At 36.2% G+C, this 20,532-nt stretch overlaps 3 long non-coding RNA genes and 1 pseudogene across 3 annotated transcripts; 3 read left to right on the forward strand and 1 right to left on the reverse strand.

Moving 5' to 3' along the window:
- Positions 1 to 11,942: 11,942 nt before the first annotated feature.
- LOC113361789 lies at positions 11,943 to 12,461 on the forward strand. Its single transcript, XR_003365323.1, has 2 exons — positions 11,943 to 12,005; positions 12,116 to 12,461. It is a non-coding gene; the product is annotated as an uncharacterized LOC113361789 (long non-coding RNA).
- Positions 12,462 to 12,645: 184 nt separating this feature from the next.
- On the reverse strand, positions 12,646 to 13,100 carry LOC113357846 (annotated as a pseudogene).
- A 1,091-nt stretch (positions 13,101 to 14,191) lies between these two features.
- On the forward strand, positions 14,192 to 15,057 carry LOC113361790. Its single transcript, XR_003365324.1, has 2 exons — positions 14,192 to 14,351; positions 14,463 to 15,057. It is a non-coding gene; the product is annotated as an uncharacterized LOC113361790 (long non-coding RNA).
- A 967-nt stretch (positions 15,058 to 16,024) lies between these two features.
- LOC113361791 lies at positions 16,025 to 17,836 on the forward strand. Its single transcript, XR_003365325.1, has 3 exons — positions 16,025 to 16,228; positions 16,335 to 17,330; positions 17,428 to 17,836. It is a non-coding gene; the product is annotated as an uncharacterized LOC113361791 (long non-coding RNA).
- The last annotated feature ends 2,696 nt before the right edge of the window (positions 17,837 to 20,532 follow it).

Consider the following 20,532-nt stretch of genomic DNA (forward strand, 5'->3'; position numbering starts at 1 on the left):
TGACTTCAATGGAATTGCAAATAAGACAAAAGAAGAAATGACAATGAGAATTCTTTTTCAAGTCTTTCCAACGGAAATTGTTTTCTGTGTTGTGGATGTAGAGTCACCCTATAATGCTCCAATTGGAAGACGTTGGTTACATAATATTTTGGGTGTGGCATCGACATTTCACCAATGCATAAAATTTCCTTTACCACAAGGTATTGGAATAATAAGAGGAGATACAGTTGAAGGTAGAAACTGTCAGGCAATCGACGTTGATAGATGCGAAGAAAGAGAAGGAAAATGAAGACATTAGAAGAATCATATTGCAGACAGCCAAAAAGCTGAAAGATTAATGGTGGATGAGGTATACAAGATCGACAACAAGGATAAGCAGAATATGGAAGTCCGATTTTCTGCGATTGATAAAGTTAAGAGAACCAGAAATGTCTATTCTACAGAAAATGAAGGAATGCAGAGGCAGAAGGAGTCTAAGCGAAAAATTAATGAATAATACAATGGTTATCACACAGAGGAGCATAACAGATACATGTTAGATAACATCTTGAGAAGCATTTACGAGCTTAAGGAAATTGAAAATATACAATGAGTAAAGGAATAGTATGGAAGAAATTGAGCAGTACATGTCAAAGAAAAATTGTAGGATCACAAGATTTAGGTCTGAAATAGAGATGTATCAGCTCAAATTTCATGTGTGGAAAAGATAACAAAATTAAAAATAAGACCTTAACAAAAGGCACCAAAAATGATATTTATTATTAGATTTGCTAGGAATCCAAATGTGATGTGTCAGAGGCAAAATAGTAAGACCTATCGCACGTCATAGCTGGAGAAACCTAGAATGCATGACTCAAGGGAATGCAACCGAGCCTGGAAATTGAGTCATGGATAATTTGGGGTGAGAAAAAACGATAATGCCCATCCGGGAGAGGTGCCTTAAATTTTCATTCTAAGTGAAAAACCTTAGATTGAAAGATCAAGGTGAGAAAGTCTCTCCTTAGGGGTGCAGAAACTCGATCAGGGCGCCGAGGTACACGGTTGAGTCAAGAGTGCGAGGGGGCATTGGAGCTTCTTTACCACTCTTGACAAGTCCTGACTATGATGCACTCGGTCCGAAGATACCCCACTTAGGGTGCGATCTCGCATACATAAACCATATCCGTAGTGGATTGTGAGATTGCGAAATCAACTGGTTGTTGAACTACTGGATGGGAAGAGACATAACCTTAACACGGTATAGGTAATCTTCCTTGAAAGGGCAACCTGGGGGAAGATTAGGACGACAACCTCCATTAGGGAGCTGAATTGTGTCAAAAGATGTAAATGTCATAAGACTTTTTACTCATGGGAGTATTAAGACTTATCATATTTATGCGAAAAAACCTGAAAAAGAAATAATACGAGAAATAGATAAGATGAGATCAATGGGTCGATACATTAAGATGTAAAGACCACCTGCGATCTCATCGCATACAAATAAGGAAACATAAGACCTCTACATAAGAAGGAAAAATAAGACCTTCACGTAAATATAGAAGCTAATGATTGATTTACAGGAAATCATATTCAGTCTATCAAAATGTTTCAATTAACAGAGGTAAGAATGGGAATGCAAAAGAAATGTTATTTGGCTCATTTGAAAGCCTGATAACATATGCGAAAAAGAATGGCATCTTAAGCATGAGCGCGAATAAAGAAAATTTTCACTGCGAAAAGTGAAAATAATTACATAAAAATTACAACAGGGAAGATTATTAATCACATTCTTCATCTCGCTCAACCTTAGAGTCGCTTATTTCTTCCTCATAATCTTCATCTTCTTATTCACTGTCCAAGATCTCAGGAATGGGCTCGTTATTGGGAATTTCTGGAAATTTATACTTTGAAAGGGGGATATTATTCTCAAGGAAAACCTTCTTAACAGCAGCCTCACGAGCACCATTAGCGTCATTACTATTATTTTGAACCATTATAACGAAATTCTTCTTCAATTGGCTATATTTGAAGTTACGGACAGAAAACTCTCCTTTACAGACGAACAACTCTTCTTCTTTAGAAGCCAAGCGAATCTTAAAATACTCAATCTGGTTAAGATAATCCTTCTCTTTCTCTGCGAAATTTGAACAAGTAATTTAAAATGCAAGAAGATGTTATTCCCAAAGAAGAAACAAGAATTAAAAGAGCAACGTATGACCTTCATAATTGGAAAACAATGTCCTTAACCATTGCGGAATGTTCGGCATGAAGACTAACATTTACAGCTAGTTCATTACTAGCATTACCCAAAACCTTAGCAGCGCAGCTAAATTCAGCTTCGCTCTCTATGAGAAGTTGAGAGCGAATTAAGTTTCTTTCTTTGACAAGTGCACTCTTCTCGTTTAAGGCTAAATCACGCTCCTTTTGAACCTCAAGAATGGATTCTTGGAATTTTTCTAGTGCTTTCGCACCCTTAAGAACTATGTCATCTTTTTCGGAGATAAGTTTATTCTTCTTCGCTTATAAAAGATGAACTTCCTCTTGATTTTCGTGAAGGCGTTGTTTAAAGTTATTAAACGAACTTAATGCAAACCTATGATTTCTTCTAAGAGTACTATATCTTGATCTTAAGTCTTCCAAGCTCAGATCTTCAAATCCTTGATCAGGTAATTATTTAAAGAAGAATTAAGATGTTCAAAGAGGATGTCATCAGCAGGGAGATCGGCAGCTTCATCAGAAAGATTGTAAAGGTCTGCGAATATAATAAAATAAGAAATACAAATTATCGCATACGAGTATAAGAATAACGAGGATAAGAAATACATACCAATAAGTTCATTGTTCCTTTCTCGAGCTTTGCGAACCAGTTCTAGATTAATTGAGTTTACATCTTTAAGCCTGGAATTCTCATCCTTAAGCTTGGAATTCTCGTCTTTAAGTTGAGAGCTTTCATCCTTAAGCTTGGCACTTTCTCGATCAAGTTTAGAGATTTTACTTCGGTAATCTAAGGAGATTACATAAGCCAAACGTGCGCCCTGTGAAGAAGAAAGAAAATATTATGGTGAGAAGTAAAGTAAAACTAAAGGAAAGACAAAAGAAAAGGTTGAAAATATCACCAAAGAACCAAGAGTAAACTGGAGATTTGGACTTATCGCAGAACAAGCCCCGCGAAGAGATGGATTATCCAAAGTAGGGGCATCACAAATCTTGGAAACCATTTTAAAAGCACGATTAAGATTGTCCTTGCCAGCAACAATCAAAAGATGTCCATCAAAAAGCTCAGATAAATCTTTTATGTTAGAATCAATTGATGAATCCTCAGAAGCAGAAATGTCCTCTTCACAAGACTCTGAGCTTGAAGAAGAATTGTATCTTTTGCGCTTTTTTGAGAGTTTATCCATCGCGGTAACCTTCTTGGATGAGATTTTAGCTGTCAGTCTCTTACCCTTACTCGAAACCTTGGCACCCAGGGATTTCACCTACGCGAATAATACATATAAGAAACAGGGGAAACATTATTGTTGAAACGGAAAGAATATTTCTTACTTGCTTATTCAGCGAAGATGATGCATTGTGCGAAGTATTGCTTCTCTTAATAGCTCGAAAAGAAAGGAGTAAACAAGTAAGAAATTTATTTTTTGAAACAATTAAGAAATGAATTTTTTGAAATAAATTTATGTGAAATATAAAAGTGCGTATGTAAAATTCTCGTACCATTTTTTCATCTCAACTTCAGACAATGCGAACTTCCAAGGTTGATAAAAAGAAAATTTCTCAAGAAGAAGAACATCAGGGCCACATCCAGAGATGTAAGGACCTTCTAAAATAACAGGGAAATTAATCAAACTTGAATCATTAGATCTGCGAGCCCTATTATTGGACTTATCATTCCAATCAACATCTCGCATAATTCTGTTATCTTCAGCAACACCATCTTTTCTTCTTAAGCGAACAACCCATTTTGATCGAACGCTTTCATAACCGCAATGTAGTAATTCTTGAATAAATTATCAAGAGTGTACTCACTAGAATCAATGGCTTTATCACGGTACAGTTCATTTCGCACATCATAAGAGTAAGAGGTCTCTAATCCAGCTACACGACGAGAATATTCTAGTACTATTCTAATCGCCTCACTACTCAACTGAAAAACTCACCGTGCGAATCTTTTATCAGCAAGAATTTCATAGAAGAGAGGAGATTCTGGATTATACAAAGGAATTGGAAGAATTTGCATCTGACCCAGTGAACCAATAATCTTTTGATTGTTCCACTGTTCAGAATTGATCAGATCCAAATTGAGTTTGGACGAGTAAGAAGATAATGAAGGAAGAGAAATTGAGTAACCCCTCAATTGAAGTTCATTCTTTAGTCTGTTGAATTCCGCTTCCATCTTTTTACCAATAGGAGCCATTAAAGAATGAGAATGAAGATGATTGAGATAAAATTGATTGACTGATTAATGAAGATTAAGATCAGTAACAAAGAAGATAAAAGCAGAAAGTAAAAGAGGAAAAAAAGAAAATATAAAGGGAAAAATAAGAATTTAGTCCCGTTTTTCGTGATTTGATTTCATTAATGCGAAGAATAAACAGATAAGAATAAGCAGTTAAAAAGACGTGTCAGATAATAGGTGGTTAAGAATACACGTGTAATTAAAGAAAACAGTAATTCTGGAGAAGTATCGGCAAGATGGAATACGAAGAGATAAGCTTGTGCGATATTAAAAAATAGAGATTTCTCATATCGCTCACTCAACAGAATAACAGAAATGAGAAGAGGCAAAATGTAGGAGTATAATATAGCACATAACAATCGCGCACATCAAACTCAAGATGACGAATTAGATGTTCTCAGCAAAGTCACGAGTAAAATATGATATTTTATGCGAAGCATAATCTGTGCGAGAGTGAGTGAATGTATATGAGCGAATGTAACGCACACAGTGATTCCGAAAATAGTGGATCTCTTAGCTTTCATCCATTATAAAGAATCCTATATAAAAGGAGGAAGTCTCCATATGTAAAAGAGAGATCTTCAGTATATGTTAGACAAGAAAGTAGGAGAGAGAAAGTTTATTTGGAGAGCAAGTAAAGTCATTGTATTATCTTGTAACCAAATTTGATAAATAATAAAAGAATTCCATTATGATTATTTAGAATCTTGTCTCAATGCATAAAATTTGAAAAGTAAAAATAACTGTTTTCAAGAACAGGAAGGAGTATCATATATGTTGTTTTTTCTTAATTAGCAGTAACAGGTTTCCTTGGAATGGTTGTTATGCGGTCTGAGAACCAGCAAGCTATGAAGCCTCTCTCAATCCTATGTGGCTGTGGGCGTAACACAGAACCGCAAGGGTTGTAACTGTTATATTAAGTTTGGAGTAATTGACGCCAGAATGAAAACCAGCTGTAGTTCCTGGCGATCCAGATTCACATACACAGTGTCAATTAGGAGAAATGTAATTCATGGCATCTGATACACAGGTGTCCTCTTGAAACAAGAATATGCAAAGATAATAACACAGTTACTACTGTCACTACTGTAAATAACAAGAATATGTAAGTTCAATCACTACTGCCAATTAGAAAACCTCTTTCTGGTTCATCACACCATGGATTATTTTGTGGCGAATAATAACACAATGAGTTGCATAACACACATACCAAAGATATGCTAAATCTAAAAACAAACATAAACACTGACATGTCGAACAGGTAAAGATTATTCTAAAATCATAACAAGCCTATAGAATAAAATTCCATTTAACAAAAAAATTGCTGAATGCAACGAATTACTAAGAAATAACAGTCGAAAAGATAACAAAGTGTGCATAGCATATACTTATGTTATTAGTTACAAAAACCATGGATCATGATGTCATATATCAACAGCCTCCAATTAGGAATACCGTTTTGTAGCTACCTGCCTACCCACCAATACTCGATATTTTTGAATTCAAACAAAATAGCAAACATGGACGAATTTACTTTATCAAATCAACTTATTGACCATAGAAGTGATGGCATACATCGACCTTCTTATCCTTTTCTTATCCTATCTTTCAATATAAAAAAAATATTTTATCATATTAATGTAGTTATAAAAGTCAGTTAAGCATTACTCCAGCATCATCATGATTCATCAAAGAAGAAGAAGAAAAGAATCACTTCAGTAAATTATGGCCAAGATCAGTGTGTTATGTTGGAAATAAAATGGGTTTCACAAAGGATGAATGACACAGAGAAGAAATTGTTGCACTCCAAAACTTTCAAGGCTTGTATAAATTTCTTTTAGACAAATATTTCTACCCTCCCAATAACAATTGGCGATTACAACAGGTATGCGAAATATTGCCTTCAGGATACAATGAAAGCCCTGCAACGAAAACTGAATTCAAGGTTTGTACCCCTTGATTCAATCAAGAACACACAAAGAGATTTCTGATTTCTGATGATGCTTTTTGAAACAGAGAAAACAGATTGATTTTTCTTATATGTTAAACGAAACTGGGAGAAGCTATTTATAAAGGGTTTTGCACCTGTTGGGAATAGGTTTTTTTATTCGCCAACAGGTTTCTATTCACGAAACGTCAGGTTCCTTCATCAACAGACATCAATGGTGTCTTTTGGATTCGAAATTTTCGAACAGGCTTTTATCGGCCAAATAAAACCTTCAGTTCAAAAAATTCTTCCGGGGGCGATGCCTCCTTGAAACCCCCACCAGGGGCGATGCCCCCCAGGACCCCCCTTTGGTTAGCGGCGTTGAAAATATTCCAACATTCTCCCCCTATTTTCAAAAACCATAAAACAAAGTTAAAACTTTTAAATCAGAGTGACTGCATCACCGAAGTGACTGCCTACGTACCCGAGTGGGATCAAGCCAACGTAGTTCAAGCACAATTGAGACTAAGCATCATCGTTGAAATCAACACATAAATGATAGGTATTTTTTGGATTTGAACCTTCACTTAGTGTAAGAAACTCAAAGCCTTATCGAGGTTCTATGGTGAAACCAGTCTTGAACCAAGTACCCCTTATGATAAAACCGGAGTCTCCACACATATTGATTTCATAAAATCATGTGTTCTGTAGCCAAGCACGTTAATGGCCATGTGCTTATATCCTTGTTCATGAGTCTTCTTTAGAGAACGGTCTTCTTCTCTTAGGAAACGGCCTTATTTCCATACTCATATAGGTAAGTCTCGAAGGTGTTTCTGCGATACACCTTTTACTAATCATAGACTCATTAAGGATTTACATCCATCCTATTTTCTTGCAGAAACCAGCACTAATAAGAAATGGGAAGTTTTTATATTAGTGCTCCATAATCTACATCCATAACTTGTTGGTACCACATTGAACCTTGTTTATCCTTGTCAAAACATAGGTTGGGTTTCTGCTATGGGAGATCAAACTTCCTTCACAGACCTTAGTCCCATTTATTTCCTTTTTATTGAAACCACTGAACTTGGTAGACTTTTCGTAAATGGGTCTGCCAAATTCCTCTTTGATTCAATAAAGTTAACCGTAACTACTCCCTCTTGAGTAGTTGCCTAACCATGTAGTGTCTAAGACTTGCATGTCTAGACTTTCCATTATAAGTCTTATTAGAGACATTATAGATTGTAGCTTGATTATCACAATTAATCAAGACCGCCGGAGTTGGCTTCTTCCAAAAAGGAATTTCCATAAGTAGGTTTCTAAGCCAATCTGCCTCCTTACATGCATCAGTTAAAGCTATCAATTCTGACAACATTGTTGAATCAGAAATACAAGTCTGCTTCTTGGAACTCCAAGACACAGCAGCACCCCCTAATGTAAAAATCCATCCAGAAGTTGACTTGGAATTTGATTCTACATTGTTCCAGTTAGCATCGCTGTACCCCTCTAGTGCAGCGGGATAGCCTTGGTAATGCAAACCAAAATTTATTGTTCCTTTCAAGTAAGCCATAACTCTTGAAACTGCTTTCCAGTGTTCATATCCTGGATTACTTGAGAAACGACATAATATTCCCACGGCTTGGGCTATGTCCGGTCTTGTGCAATGCATAGCGTACATAAGACTCCCAATAACACTAGAATACTCAAGTTGAGCATGAGTACGGCCGGTGTTCTTCATTAACTTGATAGTATGGTCTAAAGGAGTAGGTGCTGGATTGTCATCAAAGTGACCATATTTCTTGAGAAATTTCTCAATATAATGAGATTGAGTTAAAACCAACTCATCTCCCTTTCTTAGGATCTTAATTCCCAAGATTACATCAGCCTCTCCTAAATCCTTCATATCAAAGTTAGAACTAAGAAACTTCTTTGTTTCTTCCACAACAGATATGTCAGACCCAAAGATTAACATATCATCAACATACAAACAGAGAATCACACAACCAGAACTATCATGCTTACTATAGATACATTTGTCCGCATCATTCACCACAAAACCATATGACAAAACTACTTTATCAAACTTCTCATGCCATTGCATAGGGGCTTGCTTCAAACCATAGAGAGATTTCACTAACTTGCAAACTTTCTTCTCTTGGCCTGGTATATGAAACCTTCAGGTTGTTCCATATATATCTCTTCTTCTAAATCCCCATTTAGAAAAGCAGTTTTGACATCCATTTGATGCACAACCAACTTATGAATAGAAGCAAGTGCAATCAAGCAACGAATGGATGAGATGCGGGCAACAGGAGCATATGTATCAAAGTAATCAATACCATGTCTTTGTTTATAACCCTTGGCAACTAGCCTTGCCTTAAACTTATCAACTTCACCATCAGCTCTCAACTTTCTCTTGAATATCCATTTACTTCCTATTGCTTTAGCACCAGGAGGTAAATTTACTAATACCCAAGTCCCGTTAGTCAAAAGCGAATGCTTTTCATCATTGATGGCTTCTTTCCAGAAATTTGCATCTCTAGAACTCATGGCTTCAGCATAAGTTTTAGGGTCATCATCAGTATGCATAACATACTGGTTAACACTAAGAATTCTATTCTTATTTGCCTCTACAAGGTAATAAATAAAGTTTGGATCAGGCTTTTTCTCAATCCTTCCTCTCTTACTCCTTCTAGGTTCGATATCTTCAGTAGGCACTGAAATATCATTGTCATGAGTAGGAGAGGGATTTTCATCATTGTTATCAATCTCCATAGGTTCTAGATCAGGTAACAATGGATTCTCCATGGGTTGCATTTGAGAACTGTTCCTATTTAAGTTCTCAAAGAATTCCACATCTACAGATTCTATAATCTCAAAAGTGTCAAGGTTTATAAATCTGTAGGTGATACTATTAAGAGAGTATCCCACAAAAGCACATTTATAAGCCCTGTTTCCCAACTTTGGTCTTTTGGGATCAGGCTTTCGAACATATGCTAAACAACCCCAGACTTTAAGTCTTCTCAAGTTTGGTTTCCTCTTAAACCACAACTCATAAGGAGAAACACTCTTCTTTTTCAAAGGAATTCTATTCAAAATATAACATGCAGACAACATAGCTTCACCCCACAAAGAATTAGGCAAACCAGAACTTATAAGCATGCAATTAACCATATCAATCAAAGTTCTATTTTTCCTTTCAGCCATACCATTTTGTTGAGGTGTGTAAGGTGCAGTACGTTGATGAACTAAACCATGCTCTTGACAAAAGGAATTAAATTCAGTAGGAAAGTATTCACCACCACGATCAGAACGTAAAATCTTAATTTTGTGCTCTAATTGTGTCTCTACTTCTGCTTTATAAATCCTAAATTTATCAAAGACTTCATCCTTAGATTTCATTAAATATGTATAAGCATATCTAGTACTATCTTCTATAAAAGTGACATAATACTTATTTCCACCACGAGTGGCAGAACCATGCAAATCACCCACATCACTATGTACTAATTCAAGTAAGGAAGAATTTCGTACTACAGACTTATGGGAAATTCTAGTTATCTTTGCTTGCACACATATTTCACATTTAGAAGCATGATCAAAATTGCAATCAGAAATCAAGCCTAATCGATTCATGTTTCTAAGAGAACCATAATTCACATGCCCTAATCTACCATGCCATAAATTAACAGAGTCAACAATATAAGCAGAACCATTATTTATTAAATTAAGCTTAATCATCCCATTACAAGCATATCCTTGTCCAACAAACACACCATTTTTGGACAACACAAACTTATTAGACTCATAGGTCGTCTTGAATCCAGCCTTCATAACAAGGTCGCCGGAAACAAGGTTCTTCACGATGTCAGGGACATGTAAAACATTAGTAAGAGTCACAGTCTTTCCCGAAGTAAACGAGAGTTCAACAGTGCCTTTCCCAATAACTTTGCTGCGTTGACCGTTTGCGGAGACAACATCGTTTCCTTCTCCACTAACCGGTTCGTATGTCTTGTAAAGATTTCTATCCTTACAGATATGGATGGTTGCACCATTGTCGTACCACCATCCACCCCCAGTTTCAGCAACAGCATTGGCGGCTTGCACCACGATCACAAGTTTGTCATCGACCATATTTGCCTCCTTTTTCTGGTTCTGCTGTTGTTTCTTTTTGAGACGACAGTCACGAGCAAAATGGCCGGGTTTGTCACAGAAGTAGCAAGGGCCGCCAGCGCCCTTCTTCTTACTCTTCTTGTTGGGATGCTTCTTAAACTGAGTATCATTCTTAGGTTTCAAGGAATTCGGTGTTTTAGATTCTTCTACGCTATTCACCTTAGAATGGTTTTCAGAATGTGGACTATCCTTAAGTTCTCGCTTACGAGAGTCCTCTTCTATGCGAAGATGACGTTGTAAGGCCTCTAAATCATAGTCAGTCTCAGCATGCTTAAGTTTCTTCTTATAACCATTCCAAGAAGGGGGGAGACGAGAAATAATAACCCCAACAACAAACGCAGAAACAAGATCAATTCCAGCATCCTTAAGATGATTAACTATGAGTAAAAGTTCACTGACCTGGGCAATGATTGACTTACTGTCAACCATCTTAAAATCCATGAAATTGCAAATCAGGAATTTCTTGTTGCTTGCTTCAGAAATCTTGTATTTTTTGTCAAGCGCAGTCCACAATCCCTTTGCAGTCCCAATACTCCGATGTGCATTGTACACATGTTTGTCCAGAGCATTCAAAATATGACCACGACACATGAAATCATCTTCCTGACGTTGCTTTCGTCTAGCCTTCAATTCCTCAGTGTCATTGTCAGTTGCAGCAGGAATTTCCTCCAATCCATCTTCAAGTATGTACCACAACTTGATGGTGATCAGGAAAAACTTCACAGTCTCTTGCCAACGGGTAAAACCTTCACCATCAAAACGTTCCAATCGAGTAAAGGTTTGGTTCATCACTTGCAGAGATTGAGCAGTAGCATTCGAATTCGAAGATTCACCCTCCATTGCCAGAATTATTTGTCTAAAAACTGTTGGAAATAAAATGGGTTTCACAAAGGATGAATGACACAGAGAAGAAATTGTTGCACTCCAAAACTTTCAAGGCTTGTATAAATTTCTTTTAGACAAATATTTCTACCCTCCCAATAATAACTGGCGATTACAACAGGTATGCGAAATATTGCCTTCAGGATACAATGAAAGCCCTGCAACGAAAACTGAATTCAAGGTTTGTACCCCTTGATTCAATCAAGAACACACAAAGAGATTTCTGATGATGCTTTTTGAAACAGAGAAAACAGATTGATTTTTCTTATATGTTAAACGAAACTGGGAGAAGCTATTTATAAAGGGTTTTGCACCTGTTGGGAATAGGTTTTTTTATTCGCCAACAGGTTTCTATTCACAAAACGTCAGGTTCCTTCATCAACAGACATCAATGGTGTCTTTTGGATTCGAAATTTTCGAACAGGCTTTTATCGGCCAAATAAAACCTTCAGTTCAAAAAATTCTTCCGGGGGCGATGCCCCCCAGGACCCCCCTTTGGTTAGCGGCGTTGAAAATATTCTAACATGTTACTCATTAGTTTCTTCTTATTAGTCTTGATTGCCAGGCCATCAGACTCTTCTGCAAGCAGTAAGACTACTTCCTTGATAATCTTCTTTTTTTTTTCTACTGTAGGAGCATATTGTTACATATATTTAACTAATTAAATACGTTTACAACTACTTGAATATATCTGTCAGGATTGATGCTGGAAAAGGATCAGGAGGTAGTAGATACCTGCCCAAAAATTAGGTGCCTACAAATTGTGTGCCCAAAACCAACAAAACCATGCCCACAAATTAGATGCAGTAATGGTTCTTACACTCCGTGCTGTGACTGCCCAAGATGTTGTGCTCCTCCTAATTAAATTGTGTATTTGATCTTGGTCGTACCATAAACTTGTATGTTTGGTTGGTATAGTGTATGATTCTCCTTTTAATTTGATGATGGTGTTATCTAGCTAGCGTTTTGTATTAGTGTATTGGTGTATTGATCCAATGTTGAATGTAATAAAAGGTATGCTATACTATGATAAGGATTTAAGAATATGAAATGTGCACAACTAATCGAAGTGAATCACGAGTACTTCGAGAGTTATTATAAGAGTTAAAAATATGAACACATATTGTGAAGTGATATTTCTGCAAATAATCACATGATATGAACTACTACAACTACTCATCACGAAATATAATTGACATAACTATGAACAGCATTAGACTAAGTGGATTCATCCCATAGCATATTTCTGGGTCCAGGATCTAGCAGTCGCCTCATACCTGGCTCTGTCACTCTTGTAAATTTGCGCAATCTCAGGGACCAAGGGATCATCAGGATTTGGATCGGTAAGCAGTAAGCAAATGGACAACAGAACCTTGTATACCGTAAGGGCGGGACACCACTGTTCTTTGAGAATGTCGAGGCAGATACTCCCGTTGATATTGATGTTTGGATGGAAATCTTTGGTTTCGAAAGCAACCTTTGGTGGCTTGAAAGGGTAATCGCTTGAAAGTTAATGGAGATGTGAGACACACCACCAGCAAAAGGGCTATTTGTTGGTCCCGTTATGGTGCCTTGCCAATGATACATATCCTCACCTACAGGACCAGCACTGCAAGAAGTGGGTGCTTCTCTTTCTAGGTCTTTTAATTCCTTTTGAATTCTCTTTGATGCCATCTGACTACCACGCTCGTTCTTCTTCTGCTTTTGTTTACTCTCGTGTGATTTTCACGGAAGTTGGATTTGATGTTGTTGCAAACCAAAGAACAGTATTTATGGATTATTTTTGCTTCCGGGTATTTACAGTTTTGGACTAGAAAACGGTTTCCATAACTTAGCGGGGAAAGCAGGTCGGTCTGAAAGAAAACTTAAAAAGGAAAAATTCGGGTTTCCTTAATTTTGACACGGTTAATTTGTTGGTGTATTCATTGGCATCAAATTTTCCCTTATCCAATACGGATCACCAGCTTTCAGGGATGAACCAGAAAATTTCAAAGCGGCCAAAGTGAATAACAGTATCATGTATGGGTCATGGATGGTATTATATAATAAGCACAAAATTTGAAGTATGATCAGCACTAAGTTGAAGTTTGATTGAGTTTGTCAGGTCGGTTGTACCAAAATAAAATTGGTGGATCGCAAACTCCAGTAGCATTGCCTCACACAAAAACAACCACCAAAAAGAAAAAAAAATTCGTGGCCCTTTTCTTAAAAATAAATAAATAAAATAAACGGAAAATGAGTCATTTGTCCAAATATTTTTAAAACATGGTTTTAATAGACAAGTAAAAATTAATATGGGTGAAATAGACACAAAAAAAGTGGCAAAGATGAAACTACATTCATCCTGGCTTAAACTTAAAAAATAGCGAGGATGAAACTGGATGGATCCCGATGTAAATTAAAAATAAGAAAAAGTATTTGAAATGGGTAAGAAAAAACTGTTTACACACCGACTATTTTTACATTTTTGTCCATTTAAACAGTATCAAATTTTAAATATTTTTTTCACCCAAAAAAATTGAGTTTGGTCTCTTTAGCCAATTTACTGTAAAATAAAGGGAGTTGGGAAAATTTCCCAAATGACATAAAAGCCGCCTCTATATTTCCAGCATCCCAAGAATAACACCAAAACTAAAATATCAAATTAAAACCGTACTCTTGGCCAAGTTTACTTTATGATAATGTATATTGACCATAGAATGGTACACACCTGCTCTCTTATCCTCTGCATTAACAGAACAAGATTTCCCTACCCGCTTTTTGAAGAGATATTGTGCATTCGTAGAATCCTATATATATAGAGGTCAGGTAGCATTATCCTTTTCTTAATAATCAAACAAGAAAAAGAAAAACATATCATGGCCAAGATCAGTATGTTCCTAAGCTTCTTCTTGTTTGTCTTGATTGTCATGCCAACCTCTTCCTCTTCAAGCAGTAAGTCCAGAATTTTTCAAGTTTTATATTACAAATAGATGTATACTTCAATAACTAAACAGTATTTAATTTGCTAGGGAATCTGATTGTCATCTGAATGAAATCTTTCAGGGATGATGCTTGAGGAGGTTGAAGCAGTAAATAAGTGCCCAAAACCTAATTGCTCTTTCGTTAAGTGCAAACCATTTTCTTGCGTACAAGTTGTGCTTAAATGTCCAAATGGTCAATACACGCCGTGCTGTAGCTGTCCAAAGTGCTGCCCTGTTTAGATCGTAATGTGTATCTTTTGGTGCACAAATTGTTTTCTCCTCTTTTTATGATGTAGCTTGCTGCCACATATTATGTTTACATGTTTTTGTTTTCTGTTCTAAGTTTCGGAAATGATTAATCCACTGAGACTAATCCACCAAAATCAGCACCGTGTAAAAGGGGTGGAGGGCCCAATTCTGCCCACACCTATCCCAATACAGAAAACGCTGATCTATATCCATTGGATTTCTCTCGGTATAAATCACGATACATTATTTGGGTGGGTGTAGAATTGTTGTTTAAGTTTTGCATAGCCTGCATAAGTATTGTATAAATGTACGTATTCTGATATTTTCGGTGTTCTATGGATGATGTAATAAAATCTAAGTAAAGTATATGCAATTTTCTCAACTTAAATAAATGTAATCAAATGTATACGGTTTTCTATGTTGTTCCCGTCCGCTGATTTGAGACAGGCTTTCTTTCCATATATAAAATGCAGGCAGCTGTGGTATTTGGAACTCGGTTTTCATAAGCCTGATTTGTGTACATGCTCTAACGAACACTCACGTGATGTTGCAACTTCATATTTTGATTTAATTTTTGAAAATATATTATGAGTGATGAAATTCTTAACACTGTGATAATGAAGTTATTTAACCAGTTAAATGAAAATTCCAAGTTAACACTCGTTAAAGGAGCAGCGAAAAAATGAATACAGGATTTAGCCATTTAAATATGGATTGAAGGAGACTTACACGCTCATGCATTGTTTAGTCCTCCAAAGTCCAACACTACTAGTTGGAGTACCAGTGGATTGGTACCAATATCCATATTAACACAAGTAAATTGTTTTTGTTGATTTTTGTACTTTCTCAGTAATTGTTGTCCCCTATTAGCAACTGTGTAGAATTCGATTTGTAGCTGGCCAAATATGATATAACAAAATTGGGATATTTTGGAGTTGTATCCATGATCAAATTTAGTTTATGGCAACATATTGTCCATACAATAGCATGATTCGACTTTCCATATCCTTTGCATTATATTTTCTCCCGCGTGAAAATCTTTGTGGGACATGGCTTCAAGTTAAAAAGTAAAAGTTATGTGCCAACCTCTAGGATTCAACTTTTGCAGCCATCGGATAAAGGTACTATACTACTATGTGACGGCAAGGGATTTCCAAATGAATCTAGCAAGGGATTTCTAACAGTGAATCTGGAATTATTGGTCATGGAATTGGTACCCACTGGCAGCTAAATTTACATAAAGATAACATGTCTTGTCTAAAAGAAAACAAAAACTAAAACGAACACCATTGAAAAGCACAAAGACCCTGTGCCTATCTTATTCATTGCATTAAAAACCTACCATTATCTTATCCAATCTTTAGATATAAGAGTAGATATTTTCAATTCCGAGATAACTATATGTAGAGGTCAAATTAGCACAACTCGACCATCGTCATCATCAACAAAGGGTACCTGCATTATAATAGTATCAAAGAAGAAAAAGAAAAAGGAAACAAGAAAAGCAACATTTGCTGTATATCATGGCCAAGATGAGTATGTTCCTCGGCATCTTCGTATTTGTCTTGATTGCCATGCCAACCCACTCCTCTTCGAACAGTAAGTTTGTATACTTCCTTTTAGTAAAAAAAAAATCTTTCAGTTTATATAACACATTAATGTATAATTTTTAAGGAATTTTCAACTAACTCAATATATCTGTCAGGAATGACACTGAAGGAGGATCTGGGAGTAGTAAACAACTGCCCAAAGTTTAAGTGCCTACAAATTGTGTGCCCACAAATTAAATGCAGATTTGGCTCTTACACTCCGTGCTGTGGCTGCCCAAGATGCTGTGCTTCTGTTAATTGAATTACTTAGCGGATCCCGGTTGTACCGCATACCCATGTAACTTCGATCATTAGTTCTACACATATATATATACACGTACCTCGCAATGGTATTGTGTCTTTCTCCTCTTAATTTGATGTAGCTGCTTACACCTATGTTTGTATTAGTGTATTAATTGCATTTTAAATGTAATGAAGCTTACGTTGTTGTATAACAAGGCAAGGCAACCTTGGGGCTATAAAAGGAGAACTTGTATACTACGTAATTAAAGGTTTCAAATTATTTTTAAGAACATGATAGAGAGACTCTTTTCTCTGATCTAACCTAACCCATCCTGGTCTAGAGAGTTAAAGCCGATTGACTACACTTGTAACCTTCACCAAATCATAGTAAAGGTATCCGCCAATCCCTCCTGGATGTTGGTTTTAACCGTGAACCACGTAAATCTATGTTCATATTGAATTAGAACTTCATTTTGTTATTGCGTCCTTGACATCTAACGCGATCTTTAACTTGTTGCCATAATCTTAGATTTGGTATAAGTATTTGATTTTTAGTAGTTGCAAAAACCGCTGGTCATCAACAGCATCCCACTCGGAAGACAATGCTGTTGCTTTCCAATCCAATAGTATAACACCAAAACTGAGATATTTTGACCATAGAAGGATGTATACCGACTTTCTTATCCTTTCAATTTGTAGAGTATTATTTATAGATGTCAGTCAGTAGTACTTGAAGTCTGGAACATCATCATCATTCATCAAAGAAGAAATAGAGAAGCATCACTATACGTATATCATGGCTAAGATCAGTATGATCGTTAGCATCTTCTTGTTTGTCTTGATTGTCATGCCAGCTTCTTCATCCAGCAGTAAGACTACTACTTCCTTACCGTCTAAACTCTTTTCTTTTTCAAATTCCTCCATATTAATTTCTAATTATGAAACTACTTGATTATTATCTATAAGGATTGATACTGGAAGAGGATCAAGAAGTAGTAGATACATGCCCAAAAGTTAAGTGCGTAAGTGTTTGCCTCAATCCACCACCAAAAGTGTGTCCACAAATTAAATGCAGATTTGGTTCTTACACGCCGTGTTGTAGATGCCCAGAATGCTGTCCTCCTCCTGCTTAAATTACCCACTGGATCCTGATCGTACCGCATACCGTATAATTTGTTCTTGCAAATGTATGTCACTACGTATTGTGTAGTTTGGACTTGGATGGTATTGTGTTTTCTCCTTTTGATTTGATGTAAGTGTACAATCGAATGTTGGATGTAATAATAAAATGAGTAAATGTATGCGGTCATATGTTGCTTGCATAAATGAGTAAATGTATGCGGACCGGGCTGCATAGACTCGGTAATTAAAAGTTGGAGATGTAGAACAATCCATCCCATTAAGCTTTGGTCTCTTTTACCTACTGCCATTTGCTGGACCATTTGGAAGTCCAGGAATGCTTTAGTTTTCGAAAACATTAATTTTAATGTGACTGAGGTCATTAAGCAGGTGAAGATTCAAGCTTACTGCTGGGGTTCCAATGATGAAGTTATGAAGGGTATTGATTTTGATTCAATCATTACCAATTGGAGTACTTGTTTTAGTTCTTAATGTAACTGTTGTGCCTGTCTTTTTGGAGGGTTTTGGATTCTGCCGAGAGCTTGTTCCTCTCGCCTTAGTTGGGTTGTCCGCTTGTAGTTGTTGAGATTGTTTTCCTACTCCATGTAGGTCTTTTATCTATTCTTAACCTAGCTGGTTATTAGGTTGCCGGCCAAAAATGTGTACAATTCTTAAATTCTATGGTTTAATAATAGGCCCTTTGCGGCGGTTTTTCCTTTTTAAAAAAAAGAAAAAAAAAAAGGTTTGAGAAAAGATCATAAGAGGGCATGTGAGACCTCATGTGCATGCAGAAACTCGAAAGTTAAAGTACCCAAACAAAGATAAACGAAACGAGATTTTCTGTCTTTACTTCACATGTGGTTCTGTCAGTGACAAAATAAAATCAGCAAAAGCGGCCATGGAATTATGTTAAAAGTCCAAGGGCCTTCAATAGCCTTGGAAAGTCTAGAAAAGAGTTTGCCTAGCAATCCAAGAATAACTACAGCGTTTGATTCCTTGGAATGTGGCTTCAAGGAAAAATGTAAGAGTTACGTGCCAACCACTAGGATCTATTTTTTGCAGCCATTGGACAAATTTACATCTACCTCTAGTGACACCGTGTGACTTCTAATAGTAAATCAAGAATTATTGATCATGCAACCATTAGTGGAACCGTACTGTGGATAATTAAATCCACATAATTATAATATGTCGGAGGCTTGTCTAAGAGCAAACAAAAACTAAAACAACCATCACCGAAGAATACAAAGACTTTCTTATTCGTTGAATTTAATGACAACAGTTCCTCCTTATCTTACTTTTCAATAGATATCTTTTATCACTGGGACAATCCAATCTCAACGAATTTTTTCGAGCCACATTTCCTCCTTATCCTACTTTTCACTAGATTGATATCTTAATTACCTGGACATCCAAACTCTTTCAAGCCATACCATACATATTCCAAGGTGCAGCATCCACCATGTTGATGACGAATGACTCGCCCACCATGTTGATGACGAACAACGAGTCAAAGTACGTCGACATCGAACTCAAAACCAATTAATAATGAATGTAGTGGCTCTTTTATTATATTTTAAATTTTATTATGGAAAGATGGATTTCCTTGTGATATTGTGTGTAGCAAGGATAACATGATTCACTTATTGATTAAGTCTAATCCCTCTAAGCAAGAGTGACTCCTTTCATGTATTTATGGATCCACATATCAAGATTTAAAACAACAACAATGGAAATTTATTAAAGAACTAAGTGAAAATGTTTTTCAACCTTCGGATGTTTTGGTGATCTTAACATTCATTTGTCAAAAGGGGAAGCTTCTTCTAGTATTACTTATCTAGATAAATGGGAAAGTAATTTGATTAATGATGCTGGTCTCATGGATTTGAGTTTCTCGGGTAGTAAACACACTTGGTCTAACAAAATTAATGGTAAGGGTTATAATAGAGCTAGAATTGATATGGCTCTCTGCAATTCTAATTGGATTAGAGATTATCCATACTCTAAACTTTTACATCTTCCTTTTCTAGGATCAGATCATTGTCCTATTCTTTTCTTTTCTGAATTTGATTTTGTTAAACCTAAAAATGTTTGGAAATGTTATAGATGTTGGCATAGAGACCCTCAGTGTGCTGATATCATTATAAATTCTTGGGCTTTTTGTGAAAGAAATCAGAATATATCTCTAAAACTTTGTAATGCTAGGAGTAAGCTTTCTAAATGGAATATGGATTATTTTGGAAAAATTGCGGGTCGTATTAAATGCTTAAAAGACCAGTTATCTTCTCTCGAGAATCAACCGTATAGTGATGTGAATTCGAAAAAAATACATCAAACTATTCAACAGTTGCATTCCTGGAAGAAAGTTGAAGCTGATTTTTGGCAGCAGCAGTCAGGTGATCGTTTGGTCAGAGATGCAGAAAATAATACGCTTACTTTCAATCTTTATCTAATAGGAGGAGAACTATAAATCATATATCTGTTAATCTCGATTCCTTCTGAAGAAGAAATTTATATTGTGGTTAAAAGTCTCCCTAGTTGGAATTCACCGGGTCCCGAAGGTTTTCCTTCGGGATTTTTTCAATCTCAGTGGTCTACTGTGGGTGATGATATTGTTCAATTGGTGCAACAATTATTCATTACCAAATCAATGCCATATAATATTAACCACGCAGTCACATGTTTAATACCTAAATTTAAACATCCAACAACTTTTAGTGATTATGGACCAATTGGTTTATTTAACATAATTTATAAGATTATTTCGAAACTCTTAGTTAAAAGGATGAAGCCTTTGATGGAGAACATAATATATCCAACTCAAAATGCCTATGTACCTAAGAGATATATCAATGACAACATAGTAATGGCACATGAGTTAGTTCATACAATGAAGAAGTCTAAGAAAAAACAAGGTTTAGTAGCTCTTAAATTGGATAAGTCGAAAGCATT

Source organism: Papaver somniferum, chromosome 3 (assembly GCF_003573695.1).
Source record: "Papaver somniferum cultivar HN1 chromosome 3, ASM357369v1, whole genome shotgun sequence".
Classification (NCBI taxonomy): Eukaryota; Viridiplantae; Streptophyta; class Magnoliopsida; order Ranunculales; family Papaveraceae; genus Papaver; species Papaver somniferum.